This window comes from Sus scrofa, chromosome 13, assembly GCF_000003025.6.
Source record: "Sus scrofa isolate TJ Tabasco breed Duroc chromosome 13, Sscrofa11.1, whole genome shotgun sequence".
Lineage (NCBI taxonomy): Eukaryota > Metazoa > Chordata > Mammalia > Artiodactyla > Suidae > Sus > Sus scrofa.
The window spans coordinates 95220485-95242193 of NC_010455.5; the positions used below are offsets into that span (position 1 = coordinate 95220485).

The 21709-nt window shown below is 35.8% G+C and overlaps 1 long non-coding RNA gene and 1 pseudogene across 3 annotated transcripts in view; one reads left to right on the forward strand and one right to left on the reverse strand.

Moving 5' to 3' along the window:
• LOC106505720 overlaps positions 11088–21709 on the reverse strand; it is a 53783-nt gene continuing 43161 nt past the window's right edge. The window contains exons 2-5 of one of the 3 annotated variants that reach the window (XR_001300385.2): positions 14773–14869; positions 13829–14020; positions 11279–11374; positions 11088–11180 (exon numbers count right to left, since the gene is read on the reverse strand). This is a non-coding gene — a long non-coding RNA (uncharacterized LOC106505720). Of the gene's footprint in view, positions 11181–11278; positions 11375–13828; positions 14021–14353; positions 14369–14534; positions 14550–14772; positions 14870–21709 lie in introns of those variants that run through there. The other 2 variants (XR_001300386.2, XR_002337731.1) reach the window with 2 other exon arrangements.
• On the forward strand, positions 17348–19238 carry LOC110256323 (annotated as a pseudogene).

Sequence of the window (21709 nt, forward strand, 5' to 3'; positions counted from 1 at the left end):
GTTGAATCATTATGCTGTATACCTAAAACTTAGTGCCCTAAGCCATTTCTTTCTCAATAAAACTGGCTGAAAAGAGACCCTAGATCTAAATTGTACTTAATTGTATGGTATAGATCCCAGATACTCAACAAAACAAATATGCATTATTTAGCTTAAAGAATATATTTTTCAAGTGTTGAGGCAAAGGAGAGAGGGAAGTGTATGCTAAGAAGAAAGTCAATATTGTCTCTTAAGAGGAAAAAAAAAAACAGAAATGTCATTTCCTTTTCTAAACCTTCATTAGATGATAGGGAATCAGTAACACTTGCGTTACCTAGATTAGCTTCTTATCCAAAAGCCCAAGAGTCATGTATAGCGATGATCTTAGATCAAAAAAGTATATCTTACATTAGTTACTCTGCTTCTCCACACTGATTTCTTTTCAAGTGGCAGCTGTCTTGAATTTACTCTCGCATACATTTAACTTAATGCTAAGTGAAATCAGATGAGGAAATAAAATCATATCATTGTAAAAAGATCTCAAAACCTGCACAAGTCTTTAAACCTTGTTACAGGCCTTACTTTGGCTTTCTAAAGTCTAACTCAAAGCAAATAATCTTACTGTGTTATGTTTTTATTTTTTTAATTTACTCTGAGGTTCATATACGTATATATTATATACGTACTTCCAACAGCAATCAGAATTAAAGTCACTATTTACAAATTCTTCAGAGTAGACTTTAAATAGATCTTTTTTTATTGACTACAGTGTAAGCCAAAGGTTGTAGACAGATGTTCTAACAGACAACTTTTAAATATGTATTTCAATGAATTTGAGTAAGAAGAAGTGAACACTCCATTCACAAAGTTGTCAGTATTCTCTATTTTCATAAGTTGGTTTTCCATCTCTCACCTCTTTTACCTTATGTCCCCAAAGGCATGTGAGTCTGGGACCCCTGAATTGTCAACATGTCTACTAACATAGAATTTGCCACAACTAAATTAATACCAGATTCAGAAAGAGAGCAAAAACTATTCTGTAATTTTTTTAATTTTTTCTGTTTTTTAGGGCCACACCCACAACATCTGGACATACCCAGGATAGGGTCAAATTGGAGCTGTAGCTGCCAGTCTACACCATAGCCACAGAAATGCCAGATATGAGCCACCTCTGTTGACCTATACCATGGCTCACGGCAATGCTGGATCCTTTAACCCACTGAGCAGTGCCAGGGATCAAACCCATGTTCTCATGGATAATAGTTTGGTTTGTTTCTGCTGAGCCACAATGGAAACTCTTGTAATCTTTAATTTAGAAAGAAATTCATGGATTTCAAGAAACAGACTGTGTCTGGATTTTTATTGACACATGCCCAAGCTGAGATATTTCAGGAAAGTTAGAGAGATGGCTTGGAGACAGTGGTTCTCAAACTTGAGCAATTGCGCATCTGAGTCACCTGGAAAACTTGTAAAAATACCACTTGTTGGGCACTACCCCCAAAGTTTCTTATTAAATAGCCTTTGCATTCTAACAGGCTTCCAGGTGATATTGATACTACTTGCTCAGAGACCAAATTTTGAGAATTACTGAGTAAGATATACCCGTAGACTTGACATAGTTTTAAAAGGAAGGACAATTTTTTGGTCAAGTTTCTCTTTTAGGACACATACACATATAGCCACTCAGACTTTATTTTCTTTACTAAATATTAAAATTCCTTTAGATAGACCCTAGTGGTAACAATAGTGATGGTGGTAAGTTACTGGAAAACAATAAATAAGATTTAGAAGGATGGAGAGAGATGGGTTAGGAAGGTGGTTTGAGGGTTAGACCTTATACTCACAGAATACACTGACTTGAGAGAGACCATTCTCGAGCCAGACAGCATGAACAATATTATAGCTTTGGCAGTTCCTTTTGTGGCTCAGCAGGTTAAGAACCAGACATAGTATCTGTGAGGATGCGAGTTCAACCCCTGGCCTCACTCAGTGGATTAGGATCTGGTGTTGCCTCAAGCTGAGATGCGGGTTGCAGATGCAGCTCCAATTTAACCCCTAGACCAGGAACTTCCATATGCTACAGATGCAGTCTTGAAAAAAAGAGAGGAAAAAAAGAAAAAAAAACCTATTTATAGTTGTGGACACTTATTTTCAAAGATGATTCATAATACACAAATCTCTGGTCTGGTTGTAAAACACATTATCAACTTGGTAGAGGAAAAAATCTGTACACTCTTATCAAACTATGAGTCAGACATTTTTTAAAAAGACAATACGTTGAGTGGTTTTGTCAGAAATCAGTCTTATTAATTACAATGCAGTTGATATTTACTGAGTCTTTAGGTTTCCATTGCTCTTTAATCTTATATAGGCACTCACCCACTCATACACCATCTATGCTAAGGGCAGAGGAATTGCAACAGTTTTTCCAGGGCTGAGTATTGAGTCGGGTTTTTTTCCTTTACTGTTTCTTAGACCAAGGTGATTAATCAGAAGGGCACTAATGCTTCACTACCTGGGTTTTGACCTCCCCCTAGATGAAATCCCAGTTGATAACTGTTAAGCAAAATATTCTCAGGCAATGAGTTGCAAATGCTTCTCGGTAGCTAAGTTTCTTACTGCGACATAAAAAAATTTGGATATGGTTTGAAAATGTAACCTGGAGCTCTGCCCTACCCTTGACCCTGGGTCTGCTTTCCTCCAGATGATGCATCAAAAAACCCTGCTGTCTGCTTTGATTTCACTTTGTTCCTATTACCTGACATATTTACATGGCATGCCACTTTTCTTCCTCAAAGTTTTCCTTGTCACTAACTGTGGCCATAAAATTACAAAGATTAATAATGAGTTGTTGCTGCTGCTGTTATTGTTTTAAAACCTCTTTGGATTCCTGGATTAGAGTTACCACTGAAATGTCTTCTGATTTGTTTTTTCTCTTTTTCTAGAGTGAATTTATGTAGAGGTATATATTCTTTTAAAAGTCTTGAAGAAGGTTACTTTTGTGGGTATTATTGCATCATATATAAGTCCCTGGAGTGTAAAGCAAAGTCTCTAAACTTGAAATTTTTAAAATCATCACTTTCTAGAGGAATATGCCAGGCAACTCCCAGTGAGACTTTCAGAACTTATTGTCATTGTATACCACCCTCAGCAGACAGGCAATCAAGGATGGTAGGAAAGCAGATGTGTTAAGCCTTCCTCTTCCTTATAATAAGAAAAAGAAAAGGGAGGGGGAAGAGGAATGGGAGGAGGAAGATTAAAGAGCATCTCCCCCACCCCAAGCAGAGTTGTTCAGAGTGTTTTAACTACATGAAGATATATTTTAATGGGATATCAAAATATAAGCAATATAGCTATGTGCAACCACCTAAATAAGATCTAAAACATTTGTTGTAAGAGTTCAATGCTCTCCCCAGCTCTACCTGGCTTAAATGCACAGACTTTGAGACAGCATTTTCTATAGCAAAAAGAGTATACAGCATTTTCTATAGCAAAAAGAGTATACAGCATAACATAATCATCTCAAGGTTAAAAAAGAGACTGCCTGAGCTAAAGTTCTGATACCGTCAAACTGTGTGGCTGGAGCTTGTTGCTTAATCTCTCTGCACCTGTTTCTTCATCTTTAAATGAACATAATCATACCTATTCAAGAATTCTGATATAAAATTAAATGAGCTAACACATGCAAGATGCTCAGAACAGTACCTGGCACATGATTCAGAGCCTTAGATCAAGAATTTAAGTTCTGCTGAGCCAATGACCAGCTGTGAGACTTTGGGCAACTCTACTTCCGTGAAATCTCATCACACACATCTAGATACACCTATCTTTCACGAGAATCAAGTGAAATAATGTATAAAAAAGCCCTTTTACAATTATAACCTGCAAACTATTTTGTAAATGCATTGAAATGATTTGGGGTTGATACCCGGTAAATCGCTATTAGTGGTAACCGCTGGAGAAGGGAATCTAAGCTTTTTACTTTCTTCTAAATTGTTTGAAATGTTTAGAGGGAAGTTATTTATTGCATATGTATCTTTTAATGACAGTGCCTTCTTCATACATTATTGTTATTAGTGAGAACTATGTAAGCGTCTAAAAACCCTTGACATCTAGGAATTATAGTTTTACTCCCAAGCACCTGCGTGAATATTTGTACATTACTTACAATATGAAAATATTCAACCCATTCTCCATATCTGCAGATATTGAGACAAGTTTAAAGCTTTATGTCCCTTTGCTTCTGGAAGGAGAGTCATGTTGAGCCAAAATGTAAAAGCTTGAAAGAAGTAGTTATATAAATGTAGATGTTGGGAAAGGGGTTGGAGTCTACTTTGGCCAAGAGTGGTTCTTTCCTGGAACAGAATTGGACAAACAGGCTTAGAGCTACAAGCAAGAAACAGCCAGCCCAGAGAGGGTAGGTTGAGGATAAAAACTGAAAGTGCTATTTAAGTCAGTTCTGAGGCCCATTTTGGCATAGGTAGCACTGCTTTAGAGCTCCACAAACAGCAACTTGACCACAGACCACCACACAAGTCCAATGAGAGCTGCAAGGGGAGGGATGTGGAGAAGTGGCAAACCACCCATAGTGCCTGGGAGAGACCATGGGTTGTGTGAGAGCTGGTAACCAGAAGGAGCAGACATTTACATGCCCACATAAGACCTTCCTGGGTTCCTCATCAGAAGGAAGGCAAGAATCAGGGAAGTCTGAATGCCTGATATCAAAATTCATCCCACTACTGTGCACAGGCTGCTTAAACCAGAAAAGAAGTGTTGGTTATGTATAACAGAAGAGGAAACGTGAGAGAATATGACATAAAAAGAGCAGAAGGAAAAAGCAAAATTGGATGGATTTGGTGACTTTCTTGAAGAAATAACTGTACACTGACTTCAATCTGTCCGTCTCTTGCCGACAGGCTCAAAAACAAGTTTTTACCTTTAGCAAGATAAATGAGGAATATGCCCAATGCCTACAAGATGCTGATGAGGTTACCATCTTTATTAGACTAAGAGATTACATTTTTAAATCAAAATGCATCCTATCCTGGGTTTGCCTTCACATGATGCAAATGAGGGAAAATGTAGCTTTGAGCACATCAACATGTAAACCACTAAAAAGCGTATTTCCATTTACTCCTCATTTGTGAACACATTTTATAGAGCAAGTAGCCTATAACTCAAAACGGTTTCTCCTTGACCCTTTTCATTCACCATCAAGATTCTAATCAATATCCTATTTCCTTTAATATTCATAGGCATAAGGGTCCAAAATGAACTTTGACAGATATATATTTGTGTTATTTGTAATTTTGAATTTATAAGGGCATGTATACCCAGCCCAGAAAATGACTGAAAGTGGACTTAAATCTAGGACAATGACCAAAGTCCAAAACTCTGGACTATTGCTGACCTTCTGAAAAAAACACAGCTCTGTGCCCACTCATGATTCATTCAGATGATTTGTAAGAAATTGCATACCCATATCACTTTTACAAACCAAGAAATCATTTTCAAAAGAGAGTGGAATGAAAGTAAAACATTCACCCATCTCATTCTCTGAGAAATACCAAAGCAAAATGTTATTCTTCAGCTCTTGGGTCTATTTCTTTTCCTCTAAAGGAATTTTAGGCTAATGTATATTTATATTTTAAGTGGAACTCCTCTGCCTGTGCAAAAAAGAAAGAAAAATCGGGAGGCTATCTGAGAAGCTGCAATGAGCAAAAAGAAGAGATAATAAAGAATTATGATGCGTTTTTTAAAATAGGAAATAATTTCCTCAGAAAAAGAGAAGATTTATTTAATTATAAAATCTATAGATGGATATTATAGTCATCCCTGGGTATCTGCAAGGGATTGATTCCAGGACCCCCACAGAGAGCAAATCCACAGATGCTCAAGTTATATAAAATGGTGTAGGGATGGAGTTCCCGTCGTGGCGCAGTAGTTAACAAATCCGACTAGGAACCATGAGATTGCTGGTTCGGTCCTGGCCTTGCTCAGTGGGTTAAGGATCCGGCATTGCCGTGAGCTGTGGTGTAGGTTGCAGATGTGGCTCGGATCCCACATTGCTATGGCTGTGGCATGGGCCAGCGGCTGCAGTTCTGATCAGACCCCTATCCTGGGAACCTCCATATGCCACAGGAAGCGGTCCTAGAAAAGGCAAAAAGACAAAAAAAAAAAAAAAAAAGGTGTAGAGAGTTCCCATTATGACTCAGTGAAAATGAATCCAACTGGTACCCATGAGGATGCAGATTGGATCCCTGGCCTCACTCAGTGGGTTCTGGATCCAGCATTGTCATGAGCTGTGTAGGTCGCAGACTCGGATCCCATGTTGCTGTGGCTGCAGTGTAGGCCAGCAGCCATAGCTCCGATTCGACCCCTAGCCTGGAACTTCCATGTGCCACAGGTGTGGCCCTTAAAAAAAAAAATTAAAATAAAATAAAATAGTGTAATATTTGCATAGAACTTAAGCACAATCCTTCCATATACTTTAAATCATCTCTAGGTTATTTATACCTATTACAACATAAATGCTATGTAAATAGTGGTAAATATAATGTAAATCTATGTAAATAGTTGCTGACGTGGCAAATTCAATTTTTGCTTTTTGGAAATTCTTGGAATTTTTTTTTCAAATATTTTAGATTCTTGGTTGAATCTGTAATGCAGAACCTATGGACACACAGGGCCAACAACTTGAAAACATCACCGTGGGTTGTACACAGGGATCTCAGTTCTAGCATTCCATTCTCTAGGAATTCTATCAACTCTACCAGGCTCGCTTGCTCATGAGGAGTTCCCTTAAGACATTTCGAAACTCATTGGAATTTATCTCTTTTCCTAGATACAAAGAGTAATAAAATTCTTCAAGACTTTTTTTTTTTTTTTTTTTTTTGCCTTTTCTAGGGCCACTCCCGCGGCACATGGAGGTTCCCAGGCTAGGGGTCGGATAGGAGCTGTAGCCGCCGGCCTATGCCAGAGCCACAGCAACGTGGGATCCGAGCCACATCTGCGGCCTATACCACAGCTCATGGCAATGCCGGATCCCCAACCCACTGAGCAAGGCGGGGGATCGAACCCTCAACGTCATGGTTCCTGGTCGGATTTGTTAACCAGTGCGCCACAATGGGAACTCCCTCTTCAAGATATTTTTATATTTTATATCCTAATACAGGGTATAGAGAAAGAAATAAATATCCTCAGCTCTGACATCAGTATATCCTGGGGGGGGTGGAGGTGAGTAAAGTGGGAGTGGTGATGACATAAGGCTGAGTATTACACAATCAGAAAATTTGAAGAAAGAATTAACTCATTGTAATCTTCTTAATTGTATCTGACTTTGATGGAATGTAAGCTGAAAATTTTGGAAATTTAAAAGCCTCTAAGTTTCTACACCTTGTGAAATCTATATGCCATCACTCATCTGATCCTCTTGTTTATAGATCTGTAATCACTTCTATGAGAATTCCAATCCAGCTTAAACTGCTCCAAGGACACCTTCAAAGTTCAATGTTAGAACATCAACATTGTGCATTCAAAATATTGTAAGGGGAAAATAATTACCAATATGACACATATTTGTTATCTGTTTGAATTACATAAGTCAGAGTTGAGGAATATATTCACCGATAAATGGCTTAAATTTAACAGAAAATAAAACTCACATATATGAAAATATTAATGAAAAACAATATGTATCATTATCCATTATACAGTGGATAATATGTATATTATCATCATTTTACTTCATTTAATTAAAATATAAGCTAATACAGTGTTAATTTTTTGTCACAGCAATAAATAGGAAAGTAGTTGGAATTTACTAATATAAGCAAGCTGTCATCAATCAGGGAGTAATGTCTACACACACACACACACACACACACACGAGAGGTGTGTTTCCGAACTTCTGTGATATAAAAATCACCTGGGGAATTGATTTTTTAATAGGCCTTGTCTAGACCTACTGAAAATGAACTCTCCAGAGCAGGCACGAGCTTAACAATCTGTCTTTTTAACAAATGACTCAATTGTTTCAGTTCAGACAGTTTTAGAAAACACTGCAGTCTTCACAACAATCACATGAAAATATTATTCTTCTTCTATTATAGTTGAGAAAACTAAGGTTAAAGAGATTAATTAACTACTCAAAAGACTCCCAAGTTAGAATACAACAATCTGACTTCCAAAACTTGAGTTCTTTTCACTGCACTAAGCTTTCTTTGTTCTGAGAAAATGATCAGGTTGGATGTGAAAACATGGAATTAAAATACTTATTATAGAGAAATTCATTTCTACCACTGCTTAAAAACAACATTATGGTCTGTTTTAAGTGCTAAAGAAAAGAATATTGAGTCCTTGAAATAAGAAAGTCTTTGTCAGAGGTAGAAAGTTAAGATTTATGGGAACGCTGAAGCTTTTTGTGTTCCAAGGGAAAGTTGGGCACACATCTTAACAAGAAATGAGATATCCCATAGCTTCAAAGAGCAAAAGAAAAGGACCAGTGCATGAGTAAAAAAATACTCCAGACAAAAGAAAAGTAAGGTGTTCTGAAATAGAACATAGGTTACTACAAATCTTGTTTTCCAACTCTGCCTGTGTAACAAACCAAATGCCAGTACCCGTGGTGTAAGAATGCAAAAAAGCTGGCAGGTGGTACAGGAATGGTGTCAGCAGAAAGAAATAGAGAAAAACCCAATCTCTACCCAGAAAGAAAGCTAAAATATGAGCAGATGTCCTTAACCCAGGTGAAAACCAGAGCCAAGTTATGAAGGTGCCTAAAGCCTTCGGAAAGTTAGTGACAGTCCAGGAACTCCTCTACCTAGGGTGTCTTTTGATGGATTCCAAGAAATCCACTGATACAGCATCTTGAAACAGCATATACAATTTTATTTGCATATGTGTATTCTAAGAAAGTCTACAGCTTTCATGGGTTTCTCATTAAAGTCTATACAGCACAGAAAGAGGTCAAGTGGATAGAAAGACCGTAGTTTTAATTAATTCAAAGAGAAAATGTGAAGAAGGGAAAAAAAAAAAGGTAGATGGTCTTGAAGGCCTCACAAGCCTATATGAGCATCACGGAAGACAAGAAAATTCAGGTCTAGAGTATCCTGGTATGTTTAAGAACTGGCTGTCTAGTGGGAAGAAGCTCTGATTTATAGCACTTGTTGATTTCTATAATATAAATACTCCCACCATGGCTAATTTCAAGCTACCAATGAGATGTCAACTCACAAAATTCCTGAAAATTTAGCAGTCAGCTTTTACAAGATAGCAAGAGCTGAACCAGCAGCTCTCTGGTTCAAGGTGAGCTCATTCTTCTCAAGTCTGGAGAAAACTAAAATTAGGTCAAGATGTTAAAGAAAATGGTTGAGCCTAATTTTATATACATTTGCTGTTAATATTTTGTAAAAAAGTAGAATTTTTAAAAGAACCTTTTTTGAAATGTTTAACGAAGTTTAAAAGAGTCAAGGAACAAAACCAAAGCTTTCTCCAATTTTTTTGATGAGATTAATTTATGTAGAAAAATTAATTGAATATGCAAGTATGCCATAGTTATAAGGAAGAAACTGGATCCCTTCTTAATCCACTTGGGTTGCTATTACCAAATAGCTGGGTGAGTAGCTTATAAACAACAAACATGTTTTACTCACAGTTCTAGAGGCTGGAAGTTCAAGATCAGAGTGCCAGCATGGCAAGGTTCAAGTGAGGCCCTCTTCTGTCACAGACTTTTCATTGTATCCTCACAAGGTACAAGGGCTAGGGCGCTCTCTGGGGCCTCTTTTATAAGGGCACTAATCTCATTCACTAGGGCTCCACACTCAAGACCTAGTCACTTCCCAACCCCCCACCAATACCATCATCTGTAGGGATTAGGATTTCAACATGTGACTTTTGCAGGGACACAGACATTCAGACCTTAGCACTTCTACAGCAGTGGTTCTCAAACTCCCCATTCTGGGCCAGCAGCATCAGCATTATCTGAAAACTTGTTAGAAATGAAAGTCTTAGGCCTCCACCCCAGATCTCTGAATCAGAAATTCTTCAAGTGAGGCCAGCAACCTGTGTTTTAAAAAGTCCATCACTAACATGATATACTATTAGGTTCGTTTCAATTTACTTTAAATTTGGAGGATTACTTTTTCTTTTTTTTTAATTTATAAAATATTTACTTGGTTCCAAAATGAGGGTCACTCAAAGATTATCTTGCCACTCGTGGCTCCTCTGTCCCAATATGTTCATATAAGCAAGCATGTGTGCATATTGGTATAGGCTCTCCTTTTCAACACAATACATTGCTCCATACCTGAAGGTGACATCACATCGGTATCAAGGGATCCCCTTCATTCCTTTTTACAGTGGCCTAAGTGCCACAGTATGTAGACAGACCACAGTTTATTCAGTTAGTCTTCTATTAATAGACATTTGGCTTTTTCCAGAGTTTTGATCTAAGAAATTATGCCATAATGAATAGACTTGTACATATACCATTTTGTGTTTTTATCAAAAGACTTGTGGAAATGTCAATATTCTTAGAAGAGGGATAGCTGAGTCAAATGTTAAATACATATGTAATTTTGGTACTTTGCCAAACACCCCTAATAATGTGCCGTTATGAATTTCTAAAGACAGTATTTGAGCATAGTTACTTCTGCAAGCTTTCCCAGTACATATATTGCCAAATATCTTCATTTTTTCCTATCTTAAAGCTGAGCAATGGTTCTTAAATGCACTGTTAATTATAGTTCTCTTATTAAAAGAGGTTAAAGGTTAAGTTTATACTTAAATTTTTGTTTTCTGTGAACTATCTCTTCGTATCTCTAGCTCATTGTATCTCTAACTCATTTTTCTATATATTTTTCTACATATTCTATATATCTGAGGGATGACCAAAATTTTCTAATATAAGTTACAAAACTTCCTATTGCTTATCCATTTTAAGTCATGGTTGAGAGCATTTTTTTCTACCCCAAGCTTATAGAGAAATTCATCTATATTTTCTTGTAGTTCTTATTTGTACCCAGAATTTTAAACATGCTTCTAAAGTGATTCTTAAGCCCACTAAAGAACCAGTTTACAAATCCAAGTTTATAAACTGATGTCAAACATTGCTGTTATTTACATGAGAAACGTTTAATTATCTTGTCATTTTCATGATTTTCTTAATTCTTCTAAATGATGTCAATCTGAAGTCTTCTTGCCTGCATGATAAAATGTTCCATTAGTAAAATAGAAAAGACTATTTCCAGAGTAATGTATACTCTTTATTCATAAAGGATTCAGTTATTGAAAATTTTACCTTTCTATGAGAAGACAACATAAACCATTACGATGCATCCCACAATCCAGCCAATCAAGAGAAGAATAGGGACCAGAAGGTGTGATAATGTAGATTCTGCTTTAAAATAAACAAAGAAAAACAGATCAGGTAGGTCATTTTGGCATTAAATCTTCTGAACCAAGAGGATAAGAGGAAATATGGTGTAATATCAAGGAAAAAAATACACTCTCTAATCATACCCATGCCCATATTTTCTTTGCTACAAAGGGTACTTGTGACTCAGCTGGGTATTTGGAATAGAAAACCTGTGTTCAGACCACAGGCTTCCCTTTTACAGTTATGTGACCTTGGGCAGTTCTGAGCTTGAACTTCCCTATTTGAAAAATATGGATGGTGAAACTTGTGATCTCCACCTCCCAGAGTTGTGAGGATAAAATGTGAGGCCGTACATGTGAGGCTGTGTTTGTTTGTTGTAAACAAAACACATTTGTGCATTTGTTCAATAACACAGAGACCAGCTATTTACATAAAAACACTTGAAAATGACTCTGAAGTAATTCCTACTAAATAATTGTAACATAGGAAAAGGTGTTGAAAATCTTTCTTAGCTTTGATAGCTAAGTGTCATATCTTAAGTATCACAGGAAAAGCAAAGCATTATACTTTATATAATCATTCTTGACTAGAGACAAGAGATTCTATTTTTTTTAAACTGGTTCAAAATAGCAACCAACACTGATCCAACACACACATAAAAAACAATGGTACAATAATTCCTCTTATGTCTCCTATTTGAAACCCTACCTGTAAAAAGCAATTTATAGAAGTATCTTTTTAAAATATTCACTGCTTCTCAACCTTGTTCTTTCAAACACACAAAGACCACACAAAAAGATTCAAAACAGGATAGAAAAACATAGAATTGATGTCTTTGCGTTAAAGGCTCAGCTATATTCTTAATTGAAAAGCACAATTCGATTTGATGCCATAGCTAACAGAGAATGCATATTCTTAGCAATTGCATTCCTGTTACAATTTCCATCACTTTAAAATGTGAAGTTTTTAAATGGCATTAAAACAAAATCACCAGGATATGAGACACTTCTAAAATTAGAAGGCACTCATAATAGCATACCTTCTGAAATGAAAATTAATTTTTGTAGTTTACATCTATGTTTCTAAAAATGTTGGAGTCTCTCCTAACTCTCACAAGTTCAATGGCTTTCCTTGCTTCTCCAACTCATTGTGACCTTGAACAGTGTTAACCACACTTGGTAAATGGAAAAACCCCTCTCTTTACCTGTCATCTGATACTCCTTTAAGCATAAGGCAAACATTATGAGATGCCTTTTACTCTCATTTGGATGAAAGCCTTTTTATGAATTAAGGCGCCATTACAGTGGAAGTACATAGTAATTTTTTGAACTGTTCCTATATTTAGTATTTTTTCCAATTTCAAAGAACTTTAAAGTTAACACATATTTTAATTGAGCACTTATTTTATACAAGCATGTTTTAATATGATTATAAAACTTCCATATAATAAAGTACTAAAAAGAGTATTACTTATTATTCCTTATAAAACAATATAAGTGTGCATTTGAATACTCAACAGAACACAAATACAGGTATACTTTAAATTTTTTATAATCTAACACCAGTCTGAAATAGGACTACATAGGAACATAACATTCTGTGCATTAAATATGAAGAGTAATTTCAAAATACCTCTCCCTTTGTCCAATCCTGAGCATGTCCAAGCAGTTATGCCTGCAAGTATTCTTAAGGGCACTGTGCTCTGGAATGAGACTGTCCAGGCTTAAAACATGGTGCCACTACTCTCTATGTGATCACAAGCAAGTTGCTGAACTTTGCTATGCCTCAAAGCTTTGCAGTTTCCTTATCTGTAAAATGGGAATGATAATAATACTTCACGTCTCCTGAGGTTATTGTCAGGATTAAAAGCATCAATTCCTATAGGCATTGAAACACTCTTGGACATGGTATATATATTCAGCCCATTTTATCACATTACAGTCAATCATTTTTCTTCAAATATAAAAAATTTAAAAGCAAGGAAAAAAAGAAATTTAGTAGTGAAGCATATTAGAGGTGACTAAGACTATTTTATTTATTTTTATTTGAGAGTTATTAAAGAAACTCAGAAATGTGTAGGGATTTCCTCAAATTCACATGGCCATTTAGTAGCGATCAGACACAGAATTCAAATTCCTTAATTTTGGCCCAGCATACCACCCTACCTCAAATCTAGCACCACCCCGGAGAGTAACCTACTTCTAACTCATCTTTCAAAACAAACATGAACAAATTAAACTCCTTTGTTTCTTTAATCCTTTCAAAATTATTCATATAATGTATAGACATGGTCCATAAATTGAATATCATGCATTTTTTTGCATCTATACTAACATACATGGTTCATACTCCTTAAGTAGAGATATCACATTCTTCAAAATAACCAAGAAACAGCAAATATTGGGGAACATAAAATAATCCAGGGAGCCTGGACTCTTTTTTGCCAAGAGAGTTGGATGCCTTAAATCTTACCTTTTTCAGCCATTCTTCCTGTTGTTGGGTGGGTTGGTCAGAGCCACGCTTACCTTCTTGTTATTGTTATCCTGCGTCTTTTTGAACTTTAAATAGATCTCTGAAGAGTGTGGCAGCTGCCCTTCTCCTGGCTGCCAATTATCTGGGTGATGTAAGACACTGGAAAGCAGAACCTCTGGCTCTTTCTTTATCCTGTTGTTATGGAGGAAACAAGGGGCTACACGACCTGAACAAATGAAGATGAATTATCCTAACCCAGAGCTACACAGATTTTTTAAAATTTACCCAATGCCTCCGAAAACATGAAGAAAATGTTCATTGAAGGGAGTGAGTGTACAGAGAGAGGAAAGATGGCATTGTAATTAGATAAGTATTAGTAAAGAGAAAGGGTGAAGGAAAGAAAGGACTTAAGGGTTAGGGAGACCGGGCTTCAAATTCCAACTCTGCTATTTCTGCAATAAAGGCCAAGTTGCTTAACCTGAGCATCAGCTTCTTTAATTTTAAAATGATGATAATAATACCTACCCACAGAAGAAGTGTCACAAGATTAAATGAAAAAGCTAAATGAAATATAGACAGTTCTTTATTACATTACAGAATGCAAAAGATACAATAAATGGTGCCCCTTCCTATGAACCATTCTAAAACCAAAAAATTATAATATAAATGTCCTAGAAACTAAAACAATAAAATGTTACGGTATTACCTAGAATTTTCAGAGAGAAGTCATCAGCTTGTTGTTTTTATTAGCAATGTATAAAAATAGGACATTCCATTTTTCAAAGTCCAATCTGGTTTATGTAACATGACCTACACTATGCTCTAGATTCTCATTGGAATAACTTTGTCTGGATGGAAAAGTTTTGCAAAATGACCTTGTAACCGACTTTCACATCTAACACATGGTTGAGAAAGAGTGTTCTCCTCTGTAAGACAAGACTTACCTGAACAGATCCGCCTCCACAGAATTCCAAGAGCAATGTTTCCCTGTGGTTGACCTTGCTCATCACTGATCAAAACCCACCAATGTTTCTCCATCTCCTAGAGAATAGAAATATGAACTACTTGTTAACATGCTTAAAAGCCTCATCTCTCTACTTTCCCATTTGTGATAGTGTGGTTGAGACATTATTACATGAATCCTGGGTGCTACTACCCACCCAAGCAAAGATAACATATGAATTTCTACCTTAAGTCATACACCTACAGATTAGAGGGTACAGCCAAAAATCTGGTAAATTTATTGACTGTTTAATGTCATTTAAGCCAAGTTGTCATCTCTTTCACACCTGACTATATCAGAAAGGAAGAACCTGTGATTAGTCTGTTCCTATTTTCTATTTCTTCCTGGCTCAGCTTTGGGAGATTGTACCTTTCTAAGAATTGGTCCAGTTCTTTTAGGTTGTCCAATTTATTGGCATATAGTTGTTTGTAGTAGTCTCTCATGATTATTTGTATTTCTGTAGTGTCCATTATAACTTCTTTTTCATTTCTTATTTCATTGATTTGAGCCCTCTCCTTTTTTTTCATGATGAATCTGGGTAACGGTTTATCAATTTTGTTGATCATTTCAAAGAAATAGCTTTTAGGTTCATTCATCTTTTCTACTGTTTTCTTCATTTCTGTTCCATTTATTTCCACTCTGATCTGTATGATTTCTTTCCTTTTACTAACTTTGGGTATTGTTTATTCTTCTTTCTCTAGTTGCATTAGGTGTAAGGTTAGGTTGTTTATTTGAGATTTTTCTTGTTTCCCAAGCTGAGATTGTACTGCTATAAACTTCCTCTTTGAACTGCTTTTGCTGTATCTCACAGGTTTTGGATCATTTTATTTTCATTTTTGCTTGTCTCTAGGTATTGTTTGATTTTCTCTTTGAAGACACACAGATAGCCAAAAAACACATGGAAAGATATTCAACATTGCTAATTATTAGAGAAATGCAAATCAAAACTAAGATGATGTATCATTTTACACCAGTCAGAATGGTTATCATCAAAAAGTCTACAGACAAAAAATGCTGGGAGTTCCTATTATGGCTCAGCAGGTTAAGAACCAGACATAGTATCCATGAGGATGTGGGTTTGATCCTTGGCCTCACTCAGTGGCTTAAGGATCCAGTGTTGCCACAAGCTGCTGCATAGGTTGCAGAAGGGGCTCTAATCAGGTATTACCATGGCTATGGCATAGGCCTGCAGCTGTGGGTCCAACTCAGCCTCTACCCTGAGAACTTCTATATGCTGCAGGTGTGGTCATAAAAAAAAAAAGAAAGAAAAAAGTAGAAAAAGGAAATTGCTGGAAAGGGTGTGGATAAAAGGGAACCCTCTTACACTGTTGGTGGGAATATAAGTTGGTATAACCGCTATGGAAAATAGTATGAGGGTTCCATAAAAACTAAAAGTAAAACTGCTGTATGATCCATCAATCCCACTCCTTGGCACCTATCCAGAGAAAACCATGATTCAAAAAGATACATGCACCCCAATGTTCACTGCAGCATTGTTTATAATAACCAAGACATGGAAGCAACCTAAATATCCATTGACAGAGCATTGGATAAAGATGTGTTATGTATATACAATGAATGCTACTCAGCCATAAAAAAGAACAAAATAATGCCATTTGCAGCAACATGGATGGACCTAGAGATTATCATACTAAATGAAGTAAGTCAGAGAATGCTAAATATCTTATGACATCATTTATATGTAGAATCTTTAAAAAGGATATATATGAACTTATTTGCAGAACAGAAATAGACTCACAGACTTTGGAAATAGATTTATGGTTACCAAAGGGGACAGGTGGGTAAGGGGAGGGACAGATTAGGGATTTGGGATTGGCATATGCACACTGTGGTATATGGAATCGTTGGCCAATGGGGACCTGCTGTACAGGGAACTCTACCCAATATTCTGTGATAATCTATATGGGAAAAGAATCTGAAAAATAATGGATGTGTGTATATGTATAACTGAATCACTTTGTTGTAGAGCATAACACTGTAAGTCAACTATACTTCAATAAAATCTTAAAATAAATAAAGTGCAAGTGGAATGCCAAAAAACAAACAAAAATCAAAATAAAACAAAGTACCAGATAGGAGGAGAGATTATGTACTATGTAACAAAAATCTCTGGTAAATTTGGGAGTTTTTTTTCAATATTAAATATACTGAATATTTCAATATATTCAATATTAAATAAATATAATTGAAGGAAAGATAGACAAAGAGAAGTAAAATGTGATTGATCTCAGACACTAAAGTGTTTAACTAAATAGACTCAAATGAATACTTTTTCTTAAGCCAAAAAAAAAAGATATTCAAAATAAACAGTGAGGTACCCTCCAAAGAACAAAGATACATATAGAGTAAAATAATCTGCCTAAAATGTACAAAAATAGAATTATGAAAATGTTTCTACATTTAAAATATTTATTTCTATTTCAGTTTTCTATCTTAAGCTTTCTTTTTTGATGTGAAATATTAATGTTATTACTACAAACATGGGTTCTGAGGAGGGATTATAACTATTTTTCTTAATTTTCTATAGAAAGAGAGAAGGAAAGAAGAGAAACTTATTCAATGAACATGAATTTGCTCAGATCTCAGAAAAATGTTTAATCTAGAATCTCATTTCCTTGGTATCCTTCGGTTAAAGAAAATTTTATAGTATTTACCCAGGAAAAAAATGTTTTATTCATTAATAGACTAGTTTTACTTTGAACTCATAAACCTAAGTGCCTATATTTGTCCATTTTCTAATATTCCTCTTAGAACATACCAGTTAGATATTTAGGTACAATTTCTATTTCTATTTTGCATACTTTCTTGACTATTTAGCTCTCAAATCCTTTATTATCAAGGGGACATTAGATTCTTCTGGTGTTTTTAAGCTAAAAAATTCAAATATTTGTCTCCTTATTCAAGATAAGTCGGGATTCTTCACTTATCAAACATTTTTAACCTTCAGTGTCTGGAGTTATAGTAGATAGATCTGCATATGGTAGATTAAATGTACAAATCCCTACAAATTATCAAAACTGCCTCAAAAAGGAATATAATATTTGCATAGACTTATAAAAAAGAGATTAAAGTCATAATAAAAAAATAAGTCCCCAAAAGAAAAGCCCTGGAAGAGATGGCTTCACTGATGAATTCTGCCAAACATGTAAAGTAAATACTAACACTTCAAAAACTCTTTCCAAAAGTAGAGGGAGTGGGGGAAAGTCTTCTTAACTCATCCTACGAGTCCAGTATGACCCTGATACTAAAGCGAAAGATATTATAAGAAAACTACAGAGTCCAGGTGGAGCAAGAGAGCTGAGTGGTTAGGTAGTCATGTCCCAGAGATAGCATGGATGACCAACTGACTGAAGAGAAGATTGCAGAATCTGCTCTTTTTCACTATTTGACATGGATGATGATGGAACTATAACAACAAAGGAACTGGGAACTGTAATGAGGTCTCTTGGGCAGAATCCCACAGAAGCAGAGTTACAGGACATGATTAATGAAGTAGATGTTGATGGTAATGACACAACTGACTTCCTGGAATTTCTGATAATGATGAAGAAAAATGAAAGACACTGACAGGGAAGAAGAAATTAGAGAAGCATTCCATGTGTTTGATAAGGATGGCAATGACTATATTAGTTCAGCAGAGCTTCGCCATGTAATAACAATCCCTGGAGAGAAGTTAACAGATGAAGAGGTTGATGAAATGATCAGGGAAACAAGTATTGATGGAGATGATCAAGTAAACTATGAAGAGTTTGTACAAATGATGACAGCAAACTGCAGACTGTTTGAGAATGTGTTAAATTTCTTGTACAAAACTGTCTTTTCTTTGTAACTTATCTGTAAAAGGATTCCCCTACTGTCAAACATGTATATAGATATACACACACATATACATATGTATATGCGGGTATAGTAATTGGGACTTCATTCCTCCATGTTTTCTTCCCTTATCTTATTGTTATGGTTCTGAAACCTTATTTTAGAAAATTGATCAAGTAATATGTTGCATGTGGCTTACTCTGGATATATATAAGCCCTTCTGCACATCTAAACTTAGATGGAGTTGGTCAAATGAGGGAACATCTGGTTATGCCTTTTTTAAAGTAGTTTTATTTAGGAACTGTTAGCATGTTATTGTTAAAATGTGGAATTGTAACTCCACATGGATATGCACAGTTGACAATATGTACTTAGAAATGGCACTATTGCAAAATGGGTGTTTTATACAGATACTCATGCACTATTTTTTATACTGCTGGTCCTGTGCCAGAAACATTTTCTATTATTGTTACTTGCTCTTTAAGCTTTGTTTTAGCCACTTAAAGAAAATCTGCTTATGGCACAATTTGCCTCAAATCCATTCCAAGTTGTACATTTGTTTTCCAATAACAAAATTATAGTCCCCCCCCCAAAAAAAAACTACAGACCAAACTCACTTATGAAAATAGTTGCAAAAATTCTCAGCAATAAACTAACAAACCAAATCTAGCAACATATAGAAGAATTATTCACCACGACCAAGTGGGATTTATCCCAGGAATGCACCCAGCATAATATTCAAATACCAGTTAATGTTATACACCCATATGAATAGAATAAGAAACAAAATCCAAATGATCATCTCAGTAGAGTCAGGAAAAACATTTGACAAAATCCAACACCATTTGAAGATAAAATGTTCCTCAATACATTAGGAAGGAACCTCCTCAACTTCATATAAGGTGTCTACAAAAAAACACAAAAACCAAAAAAACACACAAAAAAACCCACCACTAATATCATACTTAATGGCAAAAAACTGAATGCTTCCCTCCTAACATCATGAATAAGTCAAGGATGATTACCCTCACATTTTTATTCAGTACTATACTAGAGGTTGTAGCCAGGAGAATTAGGCAGGAAAATGAAGAAAAATACATCCAAATTGGAAAAGAAGAAGTTTATCTCTATTTGAAGATGACATGACAATAAATATAAAAAATCCTAAAGAATCCACACACAAAAAATCTGTTAGAGCTAATAATCAAATTCAGCAAGCTTACAAAATAAAAGATCAACACAAAATCAGTTACATTTCTACATATTAGCCATGAACAATTTAAAAATTAAGAAAAAATAACATTTACAGTAGTATCAAAAAAAATAAACTACCTAGGAATAAATTTAACCAAAAATACACAAGACTTGTAACTGAAGAGTAAAAAAACAGTGCTGAGGGAAATTAAAAATCTAAATAAATGGAAAGATTCCATTTTCACAGATTGAAGTACTTCATATTGTGAAAGATGGCAGTACCACTTACAGCAATCCACAGATCCCATATATTCCTATCCAAATATCAATGGTCTTTTTTTTTTGACAGAAATGGAAAACTTAACTTTAAAATTCATACAGAATTGCAAGGAACCCTGAATAAACAATCTTTAAGAGGAGAACAAGGTTAGAGGACTCCTTGATCTCAAAACTACAAAGCTACAGTAATCAAGAATGTGTGGTACAGGCATAAGGACATATAGGTCAATGGGATATAATTGAGAGTCCAGAAATAAACCCAAACACTTAAAGTCAATTGATTTTCAACTGAGCTGCCAAGACAAAATATTAGGGAAAGTGTAGTCTTTCCCTTTTCACATACAAAAGGATGAAAGTGGATCCATACCTCATACCATATACACAAATTAACTCAAAATGCACCAAAAACTAAATGTAGGAGTTAAACTACAAAGTCAGGAGAATATATAGGGGTGAATCAGGCAATGACTTCTTAGGTATAACACCTTAAGTTGAAGCAATCAAAGAAAAAAAGGTAAATTTGCCTTCATCAATATTTAAAACTTTTATACATCAAAGAATGCCATAAAAAGGCAGTCTGTGAAATGGGAAAAATATTGCAAATCGCATGTCTGATAATGATTTAGTATCCAGAATTTTTTTTTTTTTTTTTTTGCTTTTAGGGCCACATTTGTGGCATATGGGAATTTCCAGGCTAGGGGTTGCTTTGGAGGTGCAGCTGCCGGCCTACTCAACAGGCACAGCAATGTGGGATCCAAGCTGTGTCTGTGACCTACACCACAGCTCATGGCAACCCCTAACCCACTGAGTGAGGCCGGTAACCCACATCTTCATGACTACAAGCCAGGTTCATAACCGGCTGAGCCACAATGAGAACTCTCAGAATATATTTTTAAAAAAACTCTTATAGGAGTTCCCCTTGTGGCTCAGTGATAATGAACCTGACTAGTAACCAGGAGGATGTGGATTCGATCCCTGGCCTCACTTAGTGGGTTAAGATCCAGTGTTGCTGTGAGCTGTGGTATAAATCACAGACATGGCTTGGATCTGACACTGATGTGGTTGTGGTATAGGCTGGTAGCTACAACTCCAATTTGACCCCTAGCCTGGGAATTTCCATGTGCCATGGGTGCAGCCCTAAAAAGACAATTAAAAAAACCAAAAAAACCTCTTACAATTCAACAAAAGAAGTTTAAAATGGGCAGCAATTACACTGTTGTTGGGAATGTAAATTGGTACAACCACTGTGGAAAACAGTACAGAGATTCCTCAGAAAACTAAAAATAGAACTACCATTTGACCCAACAGTCCCACTCCTGGGCATCTATCTAGAGAAAACCATGACTCAAAAAGACACCTGTACTCCAGTGTTCATTGCAGCATTATATACCATAGCCAAGACATGGAAACCACCTAAATGTCTATCAACAGAGAAGTGGATCAAGAAAATGTGTACATATACACAATGGAATATTACTCAGCCATTAAAAGGAAAGAAATAATGGCATTTTTAGCAACATGGATGGACCTAGAAATTATTAGGCTAAGTGAAGTCAGTCAGACAATGA